Source organism: Callithrix jacchus, chromosome 17 (assembly GCF_049354715.1).
Source record: "Callithrix jacchus isolate 240 chromosome 17, calJac240_pri, whole genome shotgun sequence".
Taxonomy (NCBI): domain Eukaryota; kingdom Metazoa; phylum Chordata; class Mammalia; order Primates; family Cebidae; genus Callithrix; species Callithrix jacchus.
Genome location: NC_133518.1, coordinates 18971313 through 18996748, shown reverse-complemented (window position 1 = coordinate 18996748; position 25436 = coordinate 18971313). Strand labels below are relative to the sequence as shown.

The 25436-nt window shown below is 38.6% G+C and overlaps 1 protein-coding gene across 5 annotated transcripts in view; it reads right to left on the bottom strand.

The window, feature by feature from the left end:
• GOLIM4 (golgi integral membrane protein 4) overlaps positions 1–25436 on the bottom strand; it is an 81996-nt gene that overhangs the window by 34838 nt on the left and 21722 nt on the right. The gene's annotated exons all lie outside the window — the stretch shown is intronic.

The following is a 25436-nucleotide window of genomic DNA, read 5'->3' as shown; positions in this document are numbered from 1 at the left end:
ACGTCACGGGAAAACAGACTAGAGAAATACAGAAACAAGAGAAGGGAGAGACCCTCCAGATAATTTATAAGAGTCCACAAAAGAACCAGTTGGGTTCACCATCAGCCACAGCCAGAAGAACCCAGGGGCAAGCCAATGTTCAGTTCTGTTAAGAGCTTTCTGCCCTTTATCCTCCCTCCCCACCCAGTCTACTCTGAAGAATCCTGAGTAGCCTGGTAAGTAGGGGAGGAAGAGTAGATGTGTTCTCGAGAGAACTAGGGAGAAGAGGCTTATCACAACTCTCCTTCCCAGTGTGGGCTCCACACCTACAGGAAGCAGGAGCTGGAAGGGAGGGAGAAGACTTACCTTTGAGAATGAATTATCCTGGACTAGACCAGACATAACAATTAATGAACCAAGACTCTGTGTTTATGAATACAAGTTTTGAACTATTTTTTGCTTCTGAGAGAAGTCAGTGAAGCAAACAGGTTTGTCTAAGATTTTATCCAGGAACAGAAAACTCAGCTCCAGAGTGGTTTGAATAGGCACCGAAGGGTGAGGAGAACAGAGTAAATAAAAACTCTGCTGTGCCCTCTGAATCCTGTTTGTTCAGCATTATGGTCAAATATGATCTCACTCCTGGCAAGTTAAGCCAAATGTGTTACTCCATTCTTTGGCTAGTCACAAGCTCCCCATGACTACATACAATTCACAGAACAGCCCCAACACTACCAGCTGCCGCCAAAGTCATCAGGGTCCCAGAAAACTTCCTTTCCCCATCCCGGCAACAACCCCTTGCTGTTGAAGGGATTCCCTGCCTTTCTTATTGCCCCTTCTCCATTGCTATGGTGGCCAATAACCAACTACCACTGTCCTCCTTCTAGGGTGGCCATCATCTCCTGAGTTCTACACCTTCTCCCCACACTATGTCCCTTGTCATCCCATATAAAACTTCCATTCTCAGGACTCCACCTGCTATCATCATAGACCCTACCTCTATTCACACCTCTGCTAACATCTCCATCTCTAACTCCTAGAATGCTTGGGACCACTCCAATTGGTATGGTGTGGTCCTCCAATGAAATACCTACCCTAATCTTATCTTTCCCCTCATCCATAGGGAGCCATTGCAATAATCCTTGCTCCATTCCCTTCCTCCACCAGGGTTCCTTTCCACTCACTAGATGATCTTCCCCCCTGCATTATTACTATAAAAGAATTCAGTAAAACTCTGTATTTATAGCATCTCTACTATGTACCTGGACAGAAGTGTGAAACTGGACTAAAAGTAGTTGTGCTCCAAAAAGTTTGGTTGCAAGTCCACTGGTAAGAAGTAATATTTTTTCAAACATAAATGTGTATAAATATAAGCCCCTTGGCCAATTATTAAAATCCTTTTAAAACCAAGAGGTTCTATGGATTACTAGTAATAGCACCATCTTAAATTAAGTTTGGAATTAAAAAGGGAAAGCATAAGATTAGCCCTATAGAACATCAGGAAGCCAAGCCCTGGACTGTGCACTCAGTCTTTGAGAATTTCATTCGGGTGGGGGAGACATATAGGGAAAGAGCGAAGTTACAATACTCTCATGACACAACAGAAGCAAGAATGGGATGCTTAGGAACACATAAGCTCCCCAGCTGGAAGGAAAAATAGTCTCTTCAGCGCCAATCCAGTGGCCAAAGTTCTCACAGTCTAGAGAGAAAGTTATAAGGGCATAAATATGCCAGTTAAGAGGGAATCTGATTGCACTAATTGGATATATTATAGACTGAATTTCAGCAAGCATGCAAAACTTTTGAAGAAAGGAACAGGCAAAATAACTAAGATCCTACAGCAGGAAGTGTCCAGTATAGGGGGAAACAACTCTAACCTAGCAACACCTATAATAATGACAATAATAATAATAAATGATAATAATACCCAGCAGCATAGTCAAGAAGGAACATACAAGGCAGACTGTTCATCACCCACCCCAGTCACCTCAGGCTAAATGTTAAGCATTAGCGTAGAAGGATAAAGGGGAAAAGCTGAGTTTACAAGTTACAATTTCGTAGAATTATTGTTTACTTAATAAAATGCAGCAGCAAGCAGGGTAAACTCACTTTTGCAAACTTAATGCTATGTAGTACCAGATAATCGGTAATAATTATCTTTGGCTTAGGAAGGATAGAACTCATCAGCATAATTTCATCTTCGGTAAGAGAGTGGAGGCTCTGCCAGAAGAAACCAAGTAGAGAGGGTGTGTGGGGGATATGGGTGAAGGGTGCTGGGTGCGCGATGGTATTTCATTCTTTATTCTCTCCCCTGGGATTCAGCCAGGAAGATAATGCCCCGACAGCTGGCCCAAAGTACCCATTTATCAAACTGAATCATACAACTGTCTTTGACAGTTTTACACTAAATGGAAATTTACGCATTCAGCATATTAACAGCAGTGTGTCTCAAGAGCCAGGAGATCCTGGGACACAGAGTTTAAAACTTTCATAAATAACCTGAATAAATCCTACAAAATGTCCAAATAAAGGCATGCATGTCTGTGAATTATGATTAAAATTCAAAGGTCTTGGAAAAGCTGAGAAATATTTGTGAATACACAGCATGGCATCACTCATAGCAAACTCTTAACCCAAGAAGAATCTATTTTTGCAAATACTGGAGAAAAAAAGATGTGGCAAACAGGAATAGAGGATATATATGTAGAAACTATGAGGTAATTGTGCTATTAATACTATCTTACTCAGAACTGGACAAGCCATTATTATAACAGCAGCTTCTGATCCTGATGTAATATAACTTAAGAATTCAGAAATGGTTTGAAGGCTGGAGAATATCACCGAGGAGGAGGAGGAGGGTAAAAGAATGGAGCAGCAGTGACAGATGGGGAGGTGAAGAAGTGTTATTCTTCATTAGGCTCAAGAAAAGAATAAAGAAAATCAAACTGAAAAAGAAGGCTTAAACTATAAGCTGAAGAAACCACATCAGGTAAAGGGAAGTCAGAGTGAAAACTGGCCCTTCGAACTGAAAAGTCTAGAAAGAATAGGAAGAGAGGGAAAGAGGCAGGTGCCAGTAATAAGGGCTGAAAGCACAGCCTTGATGCCTGGGTTAAAATCCCAGCTTCATTTCTCATGGAGTGAGCTGCTGAACTTCTGTGAACTTCATTTTCCTTGTACGGTATGTGGGGATAATAATAGATGTATCTCTTTGGGTGAATGTCAGAGCTAAATGAGTTCATATATATCAAGTGCTAAGAACACTGCCTGGCACAGAGTAAACACTATTAAAATGCTTAAATAGCTTAAACGTGCCATTGGAAAAAATCAGGTGATCTCTCCTGAACCCTTCCAACCCTACAATTAAAATGTAATAACAAAGTAATTATATATCTATATGTGTGTGTGTGCATATATATGTATACACACACACTCACACACACACATATATCTGACTTAAAAAGGCAATGACATTGGTCTCTTTCTTTTTTTTTTTTTTGAGAAGGAGTCTCGTGCTGTCACCAGGCTGGAGTGCAGTGGTGCCAACTCGGGTCACTGCAACCTCCACCTCCCAAGTTCAAGCGATTCTCCTGCCTCAGCCTCCAGAGTAGCTGGGACTACAGGCGCCTGCATTACGTCTGGCTAATTGTTTGTATTTTTAGTAGAGACAAGGTCTCACCATGTTGGCTAGGATGGTCTCGATCTCCTGACCTCATGATCCACCTGCCTTGGCCTCCCAAAGTGCTGGGATTACAGGTGTGAGACACCGTGCCTGGCCTCAGTTTTCTTTTCCTTAAAAAATTTCTTTAAATAAAATAAAAAGCAAATTATAATTCCATAGGTTATTTAAACCCATAAGCTTTTAAAAATAAAAATTAAAAGGTAGTAGAACAGACCAGATAGAATTTTTGTGCTTGTAACTCTTTTAGAAAACTTCACTATTAAGCCCATACACACACAGACACACTACCTTTATTTCTTTTACCATGCATTCTCCAGGCTTTTGAGCTGTGATTTATCTAGCTAGGTTTACTGTTTCACTTGGAAGGAGGATTGCTAATCAATCCTTGTCACCTATCTCTATTTCTCTATTTATACTCTGAAGTCAAGGCCATCAGTCAAGATGAACAAATGCTGCTAAAATCTCTGCAACAAAAAGCTATATAATGAATATTCTCACAGCACCCAACAAGTTTAAAAAAAAAAGTATAAAAATAATGGTTCAATCTCAGCAGTCAAGATCTTTAATGCAGAATAACAGTGCAACAGGAATAGGATTTGAATGACAAGAACTCAGAAGAAAAAGATGAAAACCCTTAACACTCATCTCCTCTCCTGCTTACTTAAAAGGAGTTTAATATTTTCCATTCAGCCAGGAATGGAAAGAGGTTTTACTCCCCAAAAAAGCACTCAGGAGTTTAAAAACGTGCCAGCTTCCTACAGCAATTTTCCATTTTAACTCTGACTTCCATCTGAAAGTCACACGAGAAATCAGCTGTATACATTCACTTATGGGCAAAATGCATATCCATGCAATTTCAGGGCAAACTGCTCCAATTCAGAATCAGAAAGCAACACTCCAAAATTAGGCAGAAAACATTGCTAAGTGTTTTGACATCTCAAATCAAGAGAGGGCAATGTTTCTTTGGCAGAAGAAATAGCCTATGAAATTTCAGTTTGGGTCCTGACTATAACATATGTTTTATTTTTTAAAAAAAACAAACAACAAAAAACAGAGGCTTGGTATGAAAGTCACACAGTTCAACTTATGAAAACATTTAGATTTGCAAGTCCCTCTATCGTCTTATATATGACAAAAATTAAAATTAACCAAGTATGCTTTTGACAATTGTGATTGAAGAATGTTTAAGCAGAATAGTAAGAAAGATGACACAAAAAGGAGAATAAATTGAAATTAATATAGGTCTGAGACCTCAATATTTTTGAGGGTTTCTTTATTAGAGTCTTTACCGCAGTTTTTGGTTGTAATTCTAAATCACCAGAGGTGGGGTGAAGGCCAGCCACTTGCCCACTCCTTCCTCCATAAAAGAATGAGTTAGTGGGTCAACACAAAGTCAACATCATACATTCTTCCAATTACTTTTCCTTCCTTCTTCCATAATTTTAACTTACAAGATGTCTAAGAAAGAATACAGGAGATCTCCTAGAAAACAACCCCCTTAAAAGAAAGAAAGAAAAGGAAAAAGGAGATGGACCACTATTACCGCTTTAGGGCTCACACAGGACTCTCCCTCCAGTGCCCAGGAGTTGGGAAGGGCATCGCTAGAGCAGAGACTTTAGTTCCTCCTCTCGTTTCCTTCAAAAAAAGTCTCCTCAGAATTCTGCATCCATCTTCAAAATTTAACTACAACCTTTCACAAATGACTCCCAAACCATTACGCGGCTTCACTTCTCACTCAATTCCAGTTTCATGCCCTCAATAAAATTCATTCTTTTGAGTTTGCCTCATAATTTGTGGCTGAATTTAATTTTTAATTAACGCTTTCGACACATTCAAGGCCCAGGCCTGGGGGTAAAACCTCCCAGTGGCTTCTCACTACATTGGGAGTGAAACCCCACAAGGCCCTCACAAGGCCCTACCCCATCATTCATCCTGCTTGAGCCCAGCAGCCCCGTGTGGCCTGAACATGCCAGGCACACTTTCCCCTGGGTCCCTCCTACTGCCTTTCCTTGAGCCTCACTGCTCTTTCTCCAGGTATCTGAACAACTAGCTCCCTTACTTCCTTTGGATCCTCACTAGAAAGATGCATTCACACCCAGAAGCTGGTCTAAAATTGCAACCAGCTTCCCACCCTCAATACTTCCTGTCTCCTTTCCTACTTTATTTTTCTCTTTAGGGCTGATAATCATGCATTACTTTATTTTTACTTACTTATTACCTTTCTATACCAAAAGATTAGAAGCTTGATTGAGGGCAAGAATTTCTAAATTACTTTATTTCATTATTGTATCCCTGTGATATGGTTTGGCTGTGCCCCCACCCAAATCTCATCTTGAATTCTCACATGTTGTGGGAAGGACCTGGTGGGAGGTAACTGAATCATGGTGGGAGGCGGGGGGACAGGTCTTTCCTGAACTGTTCTCTTGATAGTGAATCAGTCTCATGAGATCTGACGGTTTTAAAAATGGGAGTTTCCCTGCACAAGTTCTCTTCTTTTGTCTGCTGTCAGGTGAGATGTACTTTCACCTTCTGCCACAACTGTGAGACCTCCCCAGCCATGTGGAACTGTAAGTTCAATAAACCGCTTTCTTTTGCAAATTGCCCAGTCTTGAGTACATTTTCATCAGTAGCCTGAAAATGAACTAACACAGTAAATCGGTACCAGTAAAGTGGGGCACTGCTGAAAAGATACCAAAGATGTAGAAATGACTTTGGTACTGGGTAACAGGCAGAAGTTGGAACAGTTTGGAGGGCTCAGAAGAAAACAGAAAAATGTGGGACAGTTTGAAACCCCCTAGAGACTTATCGAGTGGCTTTGACCAAAATGCTGATAATGATATGGACAATGAAATCCAATCTGAGGTGGTCTCAAATGGAGATGAGAAACTTGTTGGGAACTGGAGCAAAGGTGACTTTTGTTATGAGTTAGCAAAGAGATTGGCGGCATTTTGCTTCTGACCTAGAGATGTGTGGAACTTTGATCTTGAGAAAGATGATTTAGGATATCTGGCAGAAGAAATTTCTAAGCAGCAAAGCATTCAACAGGTGACTTGGGTGCTGTTAAAACTATTCTGTATTAAAAGGGAAGCAGAGCATAGATGTTCAGAAAATTTGGAGCCCGACAATGCAATAGAAAAGAAAATCCCATTTTCTGAGGAGAAATCCAAGCTGGCTGGAGATTTGTGTAAGTAACTAGGAGCTGAATGTTAATTCCCAAGACAATTGGGAAAATGTTGCCAGGGCACATCAGAGGTCTTCACAGCAGCCCCTCTGATCACAGGTTTGGAGGCCTAGGAGGAAAAAGTGGTTTCATAGGCCAGGCCCAGGGTCCCTGTGCTGTGTGCAGCCTAGGGACTTGGTGTCTTGCATCCCAGCCACTCCATCCGTGGCTGAAAGGGGCCAACATAGAGCTTGGGCTGCAGCTTCAGAGAGTGCAGGTCCTAAGCCTTGGCAGCTTCCACATGGTGTTGAACCTGCTGGTGCAGAGAAATCGAGAACTGAGGTTTGGGAACCTCCACCTAGATTTCAGAAGATGTATGGAAACATCTGGATGCCCGGGCAGAAGTTTGCTGCAGGGGCAGGCGCTCATGGAGAACCTCTGTTATGGCAACATGGAAGGGAAATTTGAGTTGGAGCCCCCACAGAGTCCCTACTGGGGTACTGCCTAGTAGAGCTGTGAGAAGAGGGTCACTATTCTCTGTATCCCTGAACAGTAGATCCACCAACAGCTTGCACCATACACCCGGAAAAGCCACAGACACTCAATGCCAGCCCATGAAAGCATCCAGGAGGGAGGCTCTACCCTGCAAAGCCAAAGGGCCAGAGCTGCCCAATAGCATGGAAACTCACCTCTTGCATCAGTGTGACCTGGATGTGAAACAGGAATCAAAGGAAATCATTTTGGAGCTTTAAGGTTTGACTGTCCTGCAGGATTTCAGACTTGTGTGGGGTAGCCCCTATGTTTTTGCCAATTTCTCCCATTTGGAATGGCTGTATATTTACCCAATGCTTGTACACCCATTGTATCTAGGAAGTAATTAACTTGATTTTGATTTTACAGGTTCATAAACATTAGGGACTTGCCTTATCTCAGATAAGACTTTGGACTGTGGACTTTTGAGTTAATGATGAAATGAGATAAGACTTGGGAGACAGTTGGAAAGGCATAATTGTTTTCAAAATGTGAAGACATGAGATTTGGGAGGGGTCAGGGGTGGAATGATATGGTTTGGCTGTGTCCCACCCAAATCTCATCTTGAATTCCCACATGTTGTGGGAGGGAGCCACTGAATCATGTGGGCAGGTCTTTCCTGTGCTGTTCTCATGACAGTGAATAAGTCTCATGTGATCTGACGGTTTTAACAAGGGGAGTTTCCCTGCGCAAGCTCTCTTCTCTTGTCTGCTGCCATGTGAGATGTGCCCTTCACCTTCTGCCATGATTGTGAGGCCTCTCCAGCCATGTGTAAGTCCAATAAACCTCTTTCTTTTATAAATTGCCCAGTCTTGTGTATGTCTTTATCAGCAGCATGAAAACAGACTAATACACCATGGTTGTATTAGTGTGTTGGGTATGCCTTTATGTGTGTCTAGGGTATGTCTTTATCAGCAGCATAAAAACGGACTAACACACCACTGAATAGTAGGCATGTATTAGTCCGTTTTCATATTGCAATACAGATACTACCTAAGACTGAGTCATTTATGGACAAAACAGGTTTAACTGACTCACAGTTCCACATGGCTAGGGAGACCTCAGGAAATTTGTAGTCATGGTGGAAGGTGAAAGGGAAGCAAGGCACCTCTTACACGGTAGCAGGAGAAACAGACTGGGAAGAGGCAAGTGCCACTTTTAAACCATAGGATCTTACAAGAACTCCTTCACTATTATGAGAACAGCATGGGGAAACCACTCCCGATCTAATAACCTCCCATCAGGCCCCTCCGTCGACACATGGGGATTACAATTCTAGATGAGATTTGGGTGGGGACACAGATATCAAGGCATTTAATGAATAAATTAATGAGTGAGTGAGTGAAGTAACAAACAACTAAGTCCCTGAAGGTTGGGACTAGGTATCTTTTTCCTTTTCATCTATATCCCAGCCCTTCAGTCCCAATCCCTCAGTTCCTAATATCTAGTGATATTCAACAGCACTTGTTCAATGAATGAATGTACTTGGAAGATGTTTCATTCTTTTCCTCCCTTGCCTACCATCTTTTACGCCCCAGCACTTTTTAGACTAAATTCCCAAATGTGTAGGCTTATTAGTACCACATGTCCCAGAAAACAGACAGATAACATAATAGAAATTAAATTTATCTGATGAAGTGTAGGCTCATATGATTAGCATTAAACAATCCTGAAATATAGACACTTTCAAAGTGCTGAGAGAAAAACGAACAGTCAGATTAAGTATTTTTCTACTGTATGGCAAGTGCAGTATTTGTTTTTACTGTACAATAAAGTTCCTGTAATAGTTCACACAAGTGTCTATTCTTAAGTTTGCTAATGCATACAGTTTGTAAAGTCGTTTATATGGAAATTTTAACCATGACTTGAATTGGTGCTTAACTGCCTTTTCTTTTGTGGATAAAACTATACTCAGGCTTTTCCTCATACCACTAATTGAGATTTGGCATTTTTCAAATAAGTATTGTATGAGCTGACTTAAGACACATTTCTTCATACTGTTCTTCTTTTTGGCATTCTTTCAAGTGCTGAGCTACTTAATAATCATTCTCATTATCAGGTGAAGTCTATTCAATTCTCATGAAAGGATTCTTCTCTTAGCTGCTCCGAACTATTATATTACAACCCAGCAGTGGTCTAGGCACCTTGGAAAACACCAAAGTGTAGGAGTTACTCTCACAAAAAAGCTTATCATGAATAAATCCAGGTTGTGAGAAGAGGCTAAGACAGGCAAACATTAAGACAACTAGAGATCACTGAAGTTTAGTCAGGCTGGGATGACATAATGAACTGCTGAGCCAGCAGATTCCTGAACAGAATCTCTATGAGAGTGGAGAGGAATAATATCCTCCTCTTCCACGAAAAGGCTGCACTCTACAAAGCAACTATTATATTCCCAGAGACATGTATAAGTGCATATGCATATATATTGGACACTTAAGGACTCACAGTAATAGAAGTAAAAGTTAAATAAAATTAGATGTCTGTAAATAGGACCTGTAGAGTAATATTCCTCTTATCTAGCAGTCAGATTGCAGCTGAACAGCATCATAGTATTTCAGAAAACTATGCACAAGAGAAAAAGAGAGGCAGAGAGGAAGTGAGAGAAGAGGGGGTTGTTTCTCACTCCCCAAAATTGATGCAAACATGTGTAAGAATGCCCTTAAGATGGATAAAATATGCAAAAGCACACTGCTGTTTAAATTTGAACTATGAATATTTTTCAGAATTTATGTGCTCAAAACAAACCTGAAAGACATCTAATTTCCATAAGTTGTCTGATTTTTTAATAGGAACTTGCCTTTGCGGACACTGCAAGTAATGCTAGCAAAAAGGAGCAACCTAAAATCCAGTACCAAAGCATCAACCCCGAGAAGTTTTATGCCATATTGCATAGGTTGGAATGAGCCTAACTACCACTGGCTTTTCCTTCAAATCAATGTAGCAGTACATACAAGTTAACTTCACCTTCATTCAAACTTCCAATTTCAAGTTCCACTTCAAAATAAAAATATGTAACATATCTTGGAAAAGATTTCATAAAAGTAAGGCTTGTAAAAAGATGCTATTTAAGGCATCATAAATAGTCTTACTTAAGGTGACTACTGCACCCCAAATATTTCATTCAACAAATCAAATAAATATTAATTAGGTCCCTACAATATGCCAAGCACTATTTTGATATTTGGGGACATACTGTAAGTAAAACAGTAAAAAATAATTTGCCTTTGGGAGAATTTTATTCTGACAGAGAGATATAGATAAATAATAAACAGAATAACTAATATATTAGAAGATAATTATTGCTACAAATAAGAGAAGCAAAGTACAGGAGATTGAAAGAGACTGGAGGTGTGGAGAGAATGGGCCAGGCCTCATTTTTAAACAGAGTGATGAGGGCAGGCCTCACTGAGGAGATATTTCAGTGGAGACATGTGAGCCAAGACTTGAAAGAGTGAAGGGGTCAGTCAGTACTACAGATTTCTAGGGGACTGCTCCAAGATAGAGGGAGTAGCTCTTATGAAAGCCTTACAGTGCAAGCAAACTGGGATGTCCTCAGAGAAGCAGGCAAGCTAGAGTGACTGAGGCAGGGTAAGCCTGGAAGGTGAAAGCATAAAGGAAGGGGAGAGGGCATGTTGCAATGGGTGTCATAGGGCCTACTGAAAACTTGGACTTTTACTCTCAGAGAAATAGGGAACCATTTTTCTTTTTTTCTTTTTCCTTTTAGAGATGGGGTCTCACTGTGATGCCCAGGCTAGACCTGAACTCCTAAGCTCTAGCAATCCTCCTGCCTCAGCCCCCCAGTTAGCTGGTACTACAGGTACATACCACCATGCCAGCTCCATTGCAGAGTTCTGAGCAGAAACATGACATTGACTTAGGTTTTAAAATATTGATCCCTCTGACTGCATGGGTACAAGATGCAAGCAATAATTGAGGCATGCAGATAATGGCAGAAGAGGACCAGTGTGCATGCTGTGGAGGTCATAAAATATTCAGATTATACATTTATACTGAAGATCAAACTACTGCATGTTATCAGCTGAGATGGGGAAGGCCAATGATGTAATATTTTTTGAGGAAGATCAGAAGTAAGATCTGATTCTAGAGTGATGTGCTCAGCCTGGAAGAGTCAAGTTAGACTCCCAGAGGTGACATTTGGTTGGATGTTGACGGATGACAATGGAGGAAGGAAAAATCCAGAAGGTGGAGAGGGAATGTATGTGAACACTGAAACAAAATAAAAAGTAATCTCTTTGTGGTATTCCTCAAACTTTCCTAAAATAAGAATGTGGAACGCTTGTTACTAGCACAGATTCCCAGGGCCCAGCTCTAATCTACTGAATCTGAATTTACTGGCAATCTGAAAGTTTAAAAGAGGGCCTCACCTGCTCCCCACGAGCTTTTATAGAGGAGTTCTGTCAATACTATGCTTAGCACAGGACTGATGGAAAGGTGGATAATCACAGCAGGGAAGAATGAATGAGATAGGGCTAAAAATTGCTTAATCACACGTGCATGATTGTAAAATTAACTTTATATGTGTAGAAGATAGAGCATCTGGGAGAGAGTAGAGGTTAATAGATTCATTAGCAGGTCATCACAGAAACCTAAAAAAAAAGTATGACAGAGGTTAAACTTCCATGTTGTTTGAATATAAGATAATCTTCAGTTTTGCCAATAAAGGGAGCATATTAAAGAGTTGGTTTTTTTTTCAAATATAAACAATTTTAGAGAAACAAAAAAAAAATGGGGCAAAGATATCCTTTTGGCCACTAAATATATGAAAAGTGCCCAACTAAATTAGTTATCAGGGAAATGCAAATTATAATCATAGTGCAATACTATTATTCTCCCATCAAAACAGCTAATATAGAAAAAGACACAAAATACCAATAGTTGGCAAGAATGTGGAGGAAGGAACTCTCCTACTTGGCTAATGGATATGAAAAAGATACATCCATTTTAGAAAACAGTTTGATGGTGTTAACTAAAGCTGATGAAGGAATACCTTAAGACCTATATATCTCAATCCTAGGCACCTACCCAACCCAGTACTTAACACTTATTCACCAAAAGTCATACAGGAGAGTTTTCATTGCAGCACTCCTCATAACAGCCCCAACGTGAAACTGCCACAAACATCTGTCATAGAATGGGTAAGCTGTGATTGTTCAAAATGCGAAGTATCATTCAGCAATGTGAACAAACTAAATGATTCATAGATGAATTTCACAAACATAATACTGAGGAAAGGAGGCAGACAGCAAAGTGGTACTTACTGAATGACAGCATTTATAAAAAGTTCAAAAACAAGCGTACACAATCTGATCTCTGAGGATAAAAGACAAGATACTGTTTACACAGTACATGTGGGGGCGGTAGTCAGGCAATAACCGGAAGAGAGTAAGAGGGAGCATTTTCGAGCGCCAGTGATGTTCTGATTCTTATGCTGGTGATGTTGTGATTCATGGTCTGAGAGCTGGCTACACTGTTTGCTTTGTAAAAATTCATTGAGCTGTTTACTTCTGATTCATGTACTTTTGTGAATGTATAATTCAGTATCATTTACCAAACAATTTAGAGACTGTATGAAAGAGCTACCTATTTATATCATATCATGGTATTTGTTATTTTTAGTTACATAACTAGTGAAATATATGAGAAATTTAGATACGTCACTTTTTTCTATATCCACATCTCCCTAAACAGCTTGGTCCAAACTCTGCACATACATGGCTGACATCTGTGTCTACATCAACTCGTTAGGTTTTTAGCCCTCTGACAGTTTTCTGAAGCATATCACCTTCACCTGAGGTAAGGCATTAGTGGAATCTCTGGTAGCATCACTGGAAATCCTGTCCTATGCCTGAGATAGGACTTGGTAAAAATCAGGATGGTTGCCATTTCCATTTGTAATGTAGATACATATTTATGCTTTCTATATCCCTAATTTGAATGTATTGGGGCTTTTTGTTTTGTTTTTAGTGGAAAGGTTTATAAAGACACTTTACAACTGTGAGGACACATTCCTAAGAATAAATTCCCACACTATTTTTTTTTTTGAGACGGAGTTTCGCTCTTGTTACCTAGGCTGGAGTGCAATGGTGCGATCTCGGCTCACCGCAACCTCCACCTCCTGGGTTCAGGCAATTCTCCTGCCTCAGCCTCCTGAGTAGCTGGGACTACAGGCACATGCCACCATGCCCAGCTAGTTTTTTGTATTTTTAGTAGAGATGGGGTTTCACCATGTTGACCAGGATAGTCTCGATCTGTTGACCAGGATGGTCTCGATCTGTTGACCTCGTGATCCACCCGCCTCGGCCTTGCCAAGTGCTGGGATTACAGGCTTGAGCCACCATGCCCGGCCTCCCACACTATTTTAAAAGCTACCATAACCTTTTAAAAAAAGATTTTGTCAGTTGCCCTCCATAATTCCTAACCACATTAAACAGGGTCATGTGGGGCTAATGTGTCTTCCTCACGAATGCTCTATTTAAAATAAAGCCATGCAGAAAGCACCCAGGAAGAGCAGATGCTTTGTGCTGACCCCACCTCAAGACTCCCTCTTCTCTGAGGAGTAATTTTGCAGGAAAAGGGGAACCTCACCTCATACTCAAGCACACGTGGTAATCATCGACACAGGGTGAGGAATGCACCAAAGCAAACTAGATTTAGGAAACAGAATCAAAATTCCTGAGTGACTGATTCAAAGTGTACTATGAAAGCAGATCTAAGGAAGGTGCCATTATTGCTGGCTTAGCTACTGTGTGAAATGTGGATCCAGGTCCAAGGCAGAGGGAGTGAGAATCCATTGTGCCTTCTGTTTTATACATGTCTAATGTTTGATAGTGTTATCAAGATAGAACAGAAAACCATTTAATCTAAGAAACAGGTTGCTGGTAGTTAGAGGTCACAGCTGGAAGGCCTGCTTTCACCATCACCTGTATGTCTAAGGCCTAACAAAAGTTCCCCTCCAAAAAAGCCCTGTCCACCCACCAGTGCCGTCTATGACTTCCTAGAATTTTATTTCCCACCACTGCCAAACTACTTAATGACTTCCATTTGCCACTGAGGAAAGTGAAAAAGATGTTACTCCTCAAAGACCATGAAGATGAAGTCAACACTGGGGATAAGGTCAACACTAGGCATCTAAAATCTGCTTCATCAGTTTGATTAGAATTCTTAGTGGCAGCCTACATTCTCATTTCACTTTCAGAGACTTCAAGCTCTCCTTTGGGATGAAAATGAAAGTATACTTTTTTAAAAGATTTTATTTTTTTTAATAGCACTTTTAGGTTCACAGCAAAATTGAAAGAAAGGTACAGAGATCTGCCCATATACTTCCTTTCTTCATACTGGATATAGAAAATGAATATTTTCCTGATGATTTGCTATGAAAAATACATGTGACTCTGAAAAGAGTATCTTCCCCACTGAGATATTTGGCACTGCCTGATTTTGGGGAAACGGGAACATTTTAATCACTATCACTGCACAGCATGTAAAAGTCTTCAAGAGTGGAAGGCTGAGATCACGGGGTGAGACCCTCAAAGGTCAAATTTAAGGGCATGGGGTTGGGAGAGAGGAGTGGGAGAGCGTCAGAAGAACAGCTCGTGGATGCTGAGCTTAATACCCAGGTGGTGAGTTGATTTGTGCAGCAAACCACCATGGCACACATTTACCTATGTAACAAACCTGCACATCCTGCACATGTACCCCGTAACCTAAAAGTTGAAGGGAAAAAAAAAGAAAGGGCACAGTATTTATGGAAGTGTGGGTTTTAGGGTGGATAGCAGGAGACTTCTGAGGACGATGTGACATAAAGAGGATTTGGAGGATTTTGTGAATGTTTATTCTGGCAAGCAGGCCTTGAGATACGTATACTGCCCTGCATCATGTCAATAGAATCACCCAAGATGGTAAAGGCAAGATTGGCATCTGCCTTCACCATGGTCCCAGGAGGCTTCCCCAGGCAGTTTGGATGTTTCTGGATGTCCAGTTTAAATATCCTATGGGATAGTCACCCACAGGGCCATAGGCTTATCTCTGTCCACAGTCTTTTCATAATACTTAGGGTATAGATTTGTCACTCCCACTACTACACTGTGGGGCTACTTATGAGAAAGTCAGCTTCTTTATGATCTGCAAATTGTCACCTCTTGAGTCTGGTACAATGTGGTTACCTGCCAAATGTTAAATGACTGAATTACACAAACAAATGAATCCAAGACAGCATATAATATTATCGATGTACTTTTCCTATCAATTATTTTATAATTTCATAAAATTTACATGAGAAAAGTGTTAAGGGTTAAATACCAAGATACATTTTTTAGTCCATTATAAGAAGAGTTGAATTTGATATGCCTGACTTTGAATTATAATAAGAGTTGAATTTGATAAGCATATCAGTATATGCATAGGAATTCATTGGCAACCTCTAATGTTTCTACATGAAAATCAGAGAATACATCTGTACTGTTTAACAAAATACTTGGGATTTTTTTTTTAAGAGACAGGGTCTTGCTACATTGCCCAGGCTGCTTTCAAACTCCTGGTCTGAAATGATCCTCCCACCTCACCATCCTGAGTCACTAGGACTACAGGCAAAAGCCATGCATGGGTTTCACAAGAAATTTTCAAAAACAGTAAAATCAATAAACAGATTTCAGATTAAAACAGATTCCGGATCTGTGGAAAGGTGCATGACTGGATGCTAAAGAAAAGAAAGAAAAATAAATCTTTGATGATACATATCAGTATTCTAATTAGATTTCCAGATTTTTCTTTTCAACCCCATTTCATAGTTAGAATTCAGATTTAATCTATTGAATATAACTTAAATAGGACTGAGATGGTTCAGCTCAAAAGGAAAAAATGAAGAGAGAGAGAATAAAGGACAGACAAAGAGAAATAAATAATGCCAAGAGATAATGTAATGAGGATTTTCAAGTAGTTTGGGGAAAATAACACAGGCCCAAGAATCCTGACCTCCTAGCTGCCTGACACTATCCAATTCAGTGTTCACAACTAAGAAACTTCACCTTCTTTTTCCTCAGTAATAAAATGAAGTTGTTGTAGAGTTAGTTAAGTCACCAATGTCCTGCCAATGTTAAAATTCTATGATTCTCAATATGCATGTTTATAGTAAAGGAGAGGAGTAGTGGCATCAGCTATACAAAATTCATTTTAAATTGGTTTTGAATACTCTCAGTTACTTAAATTTAAGTAAGAAAGATTTTGTTTAGCAGAATGCTGAGAAAGGCTCTGATTTTTTAGGAAAAGGCTCTTGGCAAAAGAAGACTTTTTTATTTATCTGTCACCTATGATTTTCAGTAAGTTGAAAAATATTATACATAAACTAAGACCCTGTGCTACGCTTAAGGTGTCCTACAGCGAGGCTCTCTTTTTCCGTATGCATCACTGTGTAAAATGCAAACACATTATCCTTTTCTGACACTGAATAAATAATAAGGCAGTACATGCATACAACTGCCACTCTAATTGCAAACGGGTCTAACGAGATGCTTGATTTCCTTGCCTTGAATATGACTTTCCATTCACTTTTCCCATGATAACTGTTCCACATACTGGGAAATAAGCAAGCATATTTGGTGGACAACCTGGGCACAGAGGTAGGAGAATCCAACTTTTAGGCTCCTCCATGGACTAAGCAGAGCTCTGCATGTCTACTTGCATGTTTCTGTAAACAACATGCCATGGAAAAACTGGCCAGAGGCCAGAGGTCCAGAAATTCGGTTTGATTTTTAAGCTGAAAAGTATTTGATCGTTAGCAAAATAAAAGCTTATCAACTGATTTCTAAGGCCTCTTTCTGCTCTAACATCCTCTGATTCTCTGATCTGGTTTAGCAGACAAGGATTCAGAATCGGAATTGTGAATGACCTGAATAAATGTTTAAGATCTTAGAACATAATAGTGATGTTCAGAAAGAATACTGACCCGACTAGACAGAAGGACTCAGCAGGGATATAAAAGAAGACAAGAAGAGAAGGGGTAACATCTTTTCAGCTGAAGGACTTAAGACCCTTGATTTAGGCTGAAGGGCTTAAGATCCTTTTTTTTTTTCTGCAAAGTATCTGAAAATGATTAAAAGTATTTTGACAGCTGCAAGTAATTGGGAAGTAGGTGAAAACAGGAAGTTCAGACACAGAATAACTTCACCAGTTCCAGAGTCTACCAATTCAGTATTCATAGTAATTTGAACATGAGTAGCTGATGTTTATTATTATATTATATATTCATTTTCAAGCAATAGAGAATAAAGCTAATTATAACTATCCTTTTCAAATAAGACCCATTAGTATAGTAGACGTTTAACCTTTATTTGCTGTTATTTTCCACTGACAAAATGTAAATCAGAATTTCTCAGGGAGAGCAGTTATTCCACTAAAGATCTTGGTTCTATCTTTTGTCACCTTGCAGATAAACCTGTCACCATGAGGTAAAATATACTTGTAGATGAGTGTTCATATATTCAGAAAAAAGTGTCCTTTAATACCTACTTTAGTATTAATCATAACAAACTATGATTTTATAGTCCTTTACAGTTATATACAAATAACTTATACATCCAATTCACATGTACTTCGTGGGTGAACAAGTAAGGTGCTAAGTAAATTACTAGTATCTATTCAGTAGAAGATCTGGTGACCTTTTGGTAGCCTTAATTTATTTTACATGTATAGTGTTTAAAATGCATCAACTTAAAAATATTAAACTTTTTTGGTGATTTAATATGGTCATCTTTCAATGTTCTGAATTTCTGAAGAGTTATTTCATAAGAAAAATAAATCACTTAAAATGGTAATTTTTGTGAATGTCATTCAAGACACTCTGGGAGACTAAATCTTGAAATTTACTTTTAAATCCTTTACAACATAACTTTCCACCTTTCATAAAGCTCCATGAATATAAGCAACTAAGATAATTACGACAATTTTTAGTCATATTCATGCTTAGTTCTTTCATTTTTACTTTAGAATCCTGAGAACACACTAGGTAAATTTTTTGTTTAAAAATTTAAAGGGCCCACTATTAATGCCACTCTTAATAATAATTTTGTGACTACTTTATTAGTTATTCAATAAAAACTACCGTACTTACAACTAGTCCATGTCTTCAATACCACAAATTCATGAATTAAGAAATCTAGCCCTTGAGTCAAAGCAATAAACTGAGGAATACACATTAAGCAGTTATCTAAATGGATACATAATTAGCGGTATATGCAGGCAAACAAAAAATAGAGAGGTTATTAGCTTTTCCTCAGAGGCTACCAAACACACACACACACACATGCACACACACACACACCACAATACAAAAAAAGCAAACAACAAAAACTCTTCTGATCTAAAAGGAGTTGCCTTTAATTTTTTTTTCAAAAAGCCCTTTTCAAAAAAAAAAATACATAAGATAGAATGGAGTATTTGATTCTGTGTATTTTGTTTTTCATTGTTTATTTAAAAACCAGTATTTTTCTAAACTGAAACATACTAAATAATAGAGTTAATAAAAGTAATTATAGAAAAATAAATAAATGCAAGTACTTGCCAAAGTACTGACAGAACTCAGCAAACCAGATCCATATTAAACACATCAGAGAAAACAGCATAGCCATTTGAGAAATAAAAACAAGGCCAGGATTTATTAAAAATTCCCATAAGGCAGAAAGAACAACTCTATATTATTGATATGGAAAATATACACGATATTCATTGTGTGGGAAAGTATTTCTATCATCTTTTCTGAATTTTTTTTTAATGAATCTGAAAAGGAGACAGAATATAACCAGAGTACATTAATATTTTCTTGGCTGGTGTTTTACGAGGAATATACAAAATAATTTTACATATTTTTAACTTCAGGACTGAAAAATTAAAAATGCTAGCAGCTTAACTTCTCATTCTGAATTTAAATTGATGATACAGTATCACTATATATTTGATGAAAATATATATCTGATACTACTGCACTACAGAATTAAAATAACTTTCACAAGATTTCAACAATACATAGATTAGTAACTAATCTATATAAGATAGAACAAATATTGAAAATTCATGGATGCATTTTTCTGTTAGGCTTGCATTCCTTACTGCAATTAAAGTAACTGAAAGCAAACACAAAAGTCACTTTGAGAACATACTGCTTATTCAACACTTTGTGTAAGAAAATAAAATTTTAAAAAATCTCTTAAAATATGGCTTCTGAATAGTCACATTACAGCAATTTTTTTCTGAATTTAAAAAAACAGGTATGCAACTTACTATTTGTATGTCAAGTTCTTGCAAGATAAAAATGTTTAAAAACGATCTGGGCACCGGGCACGGTGGTGCACACCTGTAATCCCAGCACTTTGGGAGGCCGACGCAGGTGGATGGATCACCTGAGGTCAGGAGTTCAAGACCAGCCTGACTAACATGGTGAAAATCCATCTCTACTAAATACAAAAAAAACTTAGCCCAGTATGGTGGTGCATGCTTGTAATCCCAGCCACTGAGGAGGCTAAGGCAGGAGAATTGCTTGAATCCAGGAGGCAGAGGTTGCAGTGAGTCGATTGTTCCACTGTGCTCCAGCCTGGGCAACAAGAGCAAAAGACCAACAACAACAAAAAAGAAAAGAAAACAACAATCTGAGCCAGGCAGTGGCTCACGCCTATAATCACAGCACTTTGGGAGACAGAGGCAGGCAGATCACCTGAGGTTGGGAGTTCTAGACCTGCCTGACCAACATGGATAAACCCTGTCTCTACTAAAAATACAAAAAAAATTAGCTGGGCGTGGTGGCACCTGCCTGTAATCACAGCTACTCAGGAGGCTGATGCAGGAGAATCGCTTGAACCTGGGAGGTAGAGATTAGGGTGAGCTGAGAGTACCATTACACTCCAACCTGGGCAACAAAAACAAAACTCTAGCTCAAAAATAAATAAATAAATAAATAAAATCTGTTCTTTTTTTCTGCATATCCAATAAGATACTGCATGTTGATCAAGGACAGATTTTTTTTTTTTTTTATTACAAAGGGAAGTTTCATATCTGTTCTTTTCATCTATTTTTTCCTTATTTCTCTATAATTTAAAATGGAAATAAAAACACATAATGCAAAACAACTTTGATTTTTAAAAAGAGTTGCATATCCATTTGCCGTTGATTCTGTAAATAAGGAAGAAACATTAAAATTTTGTACAGGTTCCTTTGGTTATCAAAATTATGAATGACTTATTTTACCTCTTAAAATTTTCTGCACTTTTTTTTTTCTTTTTCTTTTTCGAGACAGTTTCGCTCTTGTTGCCCAGGCTGAAGTGCAATGGCGCAATCTCAGCTCACTGCAATCTCCACCTCCCAGGGTCAAGCGATTCTGCTGCCTCAGCTTCCCAAATAGTTGGGATTACAGGGGGGATGTGCTACCACGCCTGGCTAATTTTTGTATTATTAGTAGAGACAGGGTTTCACCATGTTGACCACTTGAAATCCTGACCTCAGGTGAGCCACCCTCCTCAGCCTCTTAAAGTGCTGGGATTACATGAGCCACCATGCCTAGCCTGCCCTTTTAAAATTGCTACACAAACTATTTAAGTTTATATCATGTCAATTAGTTATGCTGATTTTCTTTTCACTACATGATGCTCATTGCAAATAAGTGGAGTGTTATTTCACACTCAAATTTGGAAGAAAGTGAAAGATAAAAATGTACTCATACAGCCAGTACACTGCTATGTCCAAGGGACAATACACATTTACTTGAATCTTCCTGTCTGATCTATATTACCAGTGTGGGAAGATAATTTATGTTTCCAATGATGAACATTTTTACCAATGAAGTCAAGCAATTAATATAGTTTGAAATTTTTTTCAGTAACAAAATTTGAAACAAGAATTTTCTTTAATTGATTTCTTTCATTTTTCTATGAAAACAATTAGCAGAACTTTCAATAAAATCTTAAATTCAATGGAATGATTTGAATAGAAACCAGAAGCCACATGGGTAGAGCTGGTAATAAGTCTTCTATTTAACACTGGCACCTAAATTCACCAGAACATTTCATTCTTGACTATTCCACTTAATTGAGTTTTGCTGCTTTGATGTTCTGTCTAGAATAAAATGAACTAACTACGGAAACAGCAGCCCTTCAAAGAGCATTCAAAATACACTGCATAAAAGAAATAAAAATGCCTAATAAAAAATATCTTGCAATATGCTAAACTTACTTTCCTTAAAGGAAATCTTAAAGGGGGGTCATTAGTGATTTATGTCACCTCTATTTTTATTTTCTTAGTGTTACATAAAATCATTAATACAGTTAATTTTCAACTATGAAGTCTTTGTATACAAAGATGGTGCTACTATTTCACCATCAGTAGGGTAAACACTTTAACTTGTTCTCCTAGAAGTTGCAACATATCATTACACACATAACTCCAGAAAACATAATCCTTATTTCACTAGACAATGACAAAGGCCAAGTAGCTAGGTAACTTACCAAAGGTCATCCAGGTATTTAACTATAAATCCAAATTTTATAGACCTGAACTTAGGCCTACACCATTCCAAATTGGGAAAACACACAGCTTCTTCATCTCCTGAGCTGGGTGTTCACACTGTGGCATCACTAAAGTCTCTAAAGTAATCCTCTATCTTGTCAAACACAGACTCAAAGGTAAAGTAAAACAATACATTATAAAACCCAAATGAATTGTTTTCACTGTTCTCTTCCAATAATACAATTAATCAACAATTGTCAATGTTTTCAACCCATGGAAACTACCTTAATTTTATTAAGGTTATTAAAGAAGTTCAAATGGCCAGTCATGGTGGCTCATGCCTATAATCCCAGCACTTTGGGAGGCTGAGGCAGGCGGATCATGAGGTTAGGAGTTCAAGACCAGCCTGGCCAATATGGTGAAACCCCATCTCTACTAAAAATACAAAAAGTTAGCTGGGCCTGGTGGCGGATGCCTGTAATCCCAGCTACTCAGGAGGCTGAGGCAGGAGAACTGTATGAACCCAGAAGGCAGAGGTTGCAGTGAGCTGAGTTTGTGCCACTGCTCTCCAGCCTGGGCGAGAGAGCAAGACTCCATCTTGAGGCAAGGGGAGTGGGGGAGAAGTTCAAACAAAAAAAAGAAATATTAAATTCCATGAATTTTCTAGAAGACGCTTGTTACTTTTTAGCTTGAAAGAAAAAACGTATTCAATGTAATGTCTTTCTGATTAAAGATCAAATCCAGATCTTGAAAAGCAAGTCAGAGACGAGTTCCTCAACTTCTATACATTTAATAGTAAGTTAACTCTTCTTTGTTAGTGGGGGTTTTCTACTCTAAATTGCTAAATCTATTCTAAGACCAGTCCTTCTTAAGTCCAAGTTGATAGCTTTTTTTTTCCCATTCTACAAGCCAGGGGCTGGAAATTCAGTCAAACTTGACCCAGAGAAAAGCACCTGGGGCACATTGATTACAGCAGTCACCTGAGCCTGGGAGGGAGGCTATCAGTGGCACAGGCTCAAGCATGACCTAATGAAGGCTTCCAGCTTGCATCCCATTGTCAGTGATTCTTAACCTCGTGGCATGCATGGAGGAAAAGGGAGTTGTGCTAAAGTAGAGAGAAAACTGATTTTTGAGTCCACAGATTTGCATTAATTCCTTCTATCTTTTACTACCTTTGTAATTTTGGACATACAACTTAGCCTCATTTTTTTAAATCCATAATGTTAAATACAAGGGCCTAATTCAGTGCATGGCACATAATACTCAATGAATTTCAGCTGAATTTAAAAGAGGAAAATGGCAGAATCTCAGCACTGCTCTCAAGGCAGGGATGATGAATGAATACAATAAATAGAACATTCAGAAGAGAGCGATCTGGAGTGAAGAAGCTGGCCAGTGTAGCAAGTTCTACTTGATAGTAGGTGGAAACTCTCTCCCACTTCCCCCGGCGCCCCCTACCTCCAGGAAATGCAAGGCAACATGGCAACAGAAAGAGGTCCAAACTGAAAAGAGATTTTCTGGGGCAGACAAGACAATCTAGTGGGACAGGGAGATCATTTTTGCTTGATGACTAAAAGAGAATGCCGACTTCACTAATTTTGCTACTGAATGAGCACAAGGTTGAGTAACTTGAGAAAATATGTGAGGGAGTGGAAAAACTCAAGTAATTAATGAATGCTGTAGAACTTACTTTAATTAAAAAATTCCTTACTCTGAATGTTTTGTGAACTTTAAGTATCTACAGTAACTGAAACATCCCCCTATGAAACTCCCATCACCTTACTCTTTTCAAAGGCTGAAATGCCTATTACTGAGTTCCCCTGTTGTAAACTCCAGGCAGTGAGTGAAATACAACATAGCAGTTAAACCTGCTTCTGGCTGTCCAATCTCTGAAAGATACCTAGAGAAAACATTTAATTTTATGGCCAGTCTTGGACTCTGGATTTCCCATAGGGCCAAATTCTGGTATCACTCTGCAGCGAAACTCAACTTGGATCATGCCCCAAATTGCACTGATGATCTTAGAAAACAAAAGTGCCTGCAGGAATGGTCTTGGGCCAACCCTACATTGCAGGAGATACACCATGACATTTCTGTGAAACCGGTATCCATTACGGATGCTGCTTACCAAGGCATTTGTTGCTAGGCACTCAGGGATGGGGTGGGAAGCCAATTCAACCTGGCGGAGAATTACTGGGATAGGAAAGAGACAGCCGAGTAACATCCTAGCCTTTAACACATTCATTTATTTTGTATACCAACTTTGTAAGGAAGATGTGATTAAAAAAAAAAAAAAGGTTCTGCAAGATCCAACAATTTGCCTGGGGACATAAAACTACAACTTGTTAGAGCTATGAGGCATTCTGACTCCAAAGCCAACTGCAGTATGTTGAAGAGAGGCAAAAAGTTCAACAGAAAACTTAAGTAAAATAACACTGTTAAAAAAAGTTGTTAAAGCATAGGAGAATATCCGACAAGTGTAAAAAATGGGCCGTTGATAGCTAGCTAAAAATAAAACCTCCCTAAAAATTAATTGAAAAGAAAACTTTTTGGAAAGGGTGTCTTATACATTACTATATATAATGTTATCCATGTTAGTTATTTGGCTTTCAAGTCCACAGCAAAATTAGATGAAGCAACTTTGAGGAAGACAGAAAGACTACAGTAAGAAGCTAACTATGTAGCAAAGAATACTATAAAAACAGTCACTACTCAGAGAACGACTTCTAAAGACACACTGATCTAGAGCTACTAAACGTATGAGCAAATTGTTCTATATGTGATGACCATATATAATGAAACACAGCTTCATGTATTTTTAGTCATTTCAGCAAGGTGGTTGTTAAATATATATAATTAAATAATTCACCATTTCTATAATACTAATGTAAACCAGGCTCCCTAGTTTTTTTATTGTTGTTAAAAAACATATGGTTGCCTTCTTTCTTACATTCTGAGGATGTTAAAAGGAACATAGTATTCCAGGACAAAATAATAACTGTACTATCCCTAAAACATTCTACTGTGTAGCTTTCTCCAGGTTCCACACTTTTCCAGCCTTGCAATTTTACGTGTTCTCATGTGACACATACCATAGTCTGCCATTCTTAACAACAGGACTCCTTAAAGATAGGGACCAGGTCTTCTTTGTGTTGGTAACTTCAGAGTATCTAGCATAGCACCTTCTATATAAGGTAAAGCACTCATTGTGAGTTAAGCTAATGAAATTTATGTTTCGTAAACTCATTTAGAATATAGGAATGCATGTGGAAACACAGCCATATAAAATGTCTAAAATAAAACCTGTTGGGCTTGAAAAGGCCAAATATTTTATCAGTTTGTCAAATAATTGATTACCTACTATATTTCAGGCATTGCTTTAAGTTCAAGGATTATTTCATGGACATGAAATACCAGTTTTTGTATAAAAGGTCATTATAATCTCATGGAGGCAGACAGACAAACAAATATATAATAAACAAGGAAATACAAAATGAGTTTTCAGCTAATAAGTGCAAATAAGAAAATAATGTAGGATTCTGGGATAGTACTTGGGTGGATGGATTATTACCATTCTTCTGC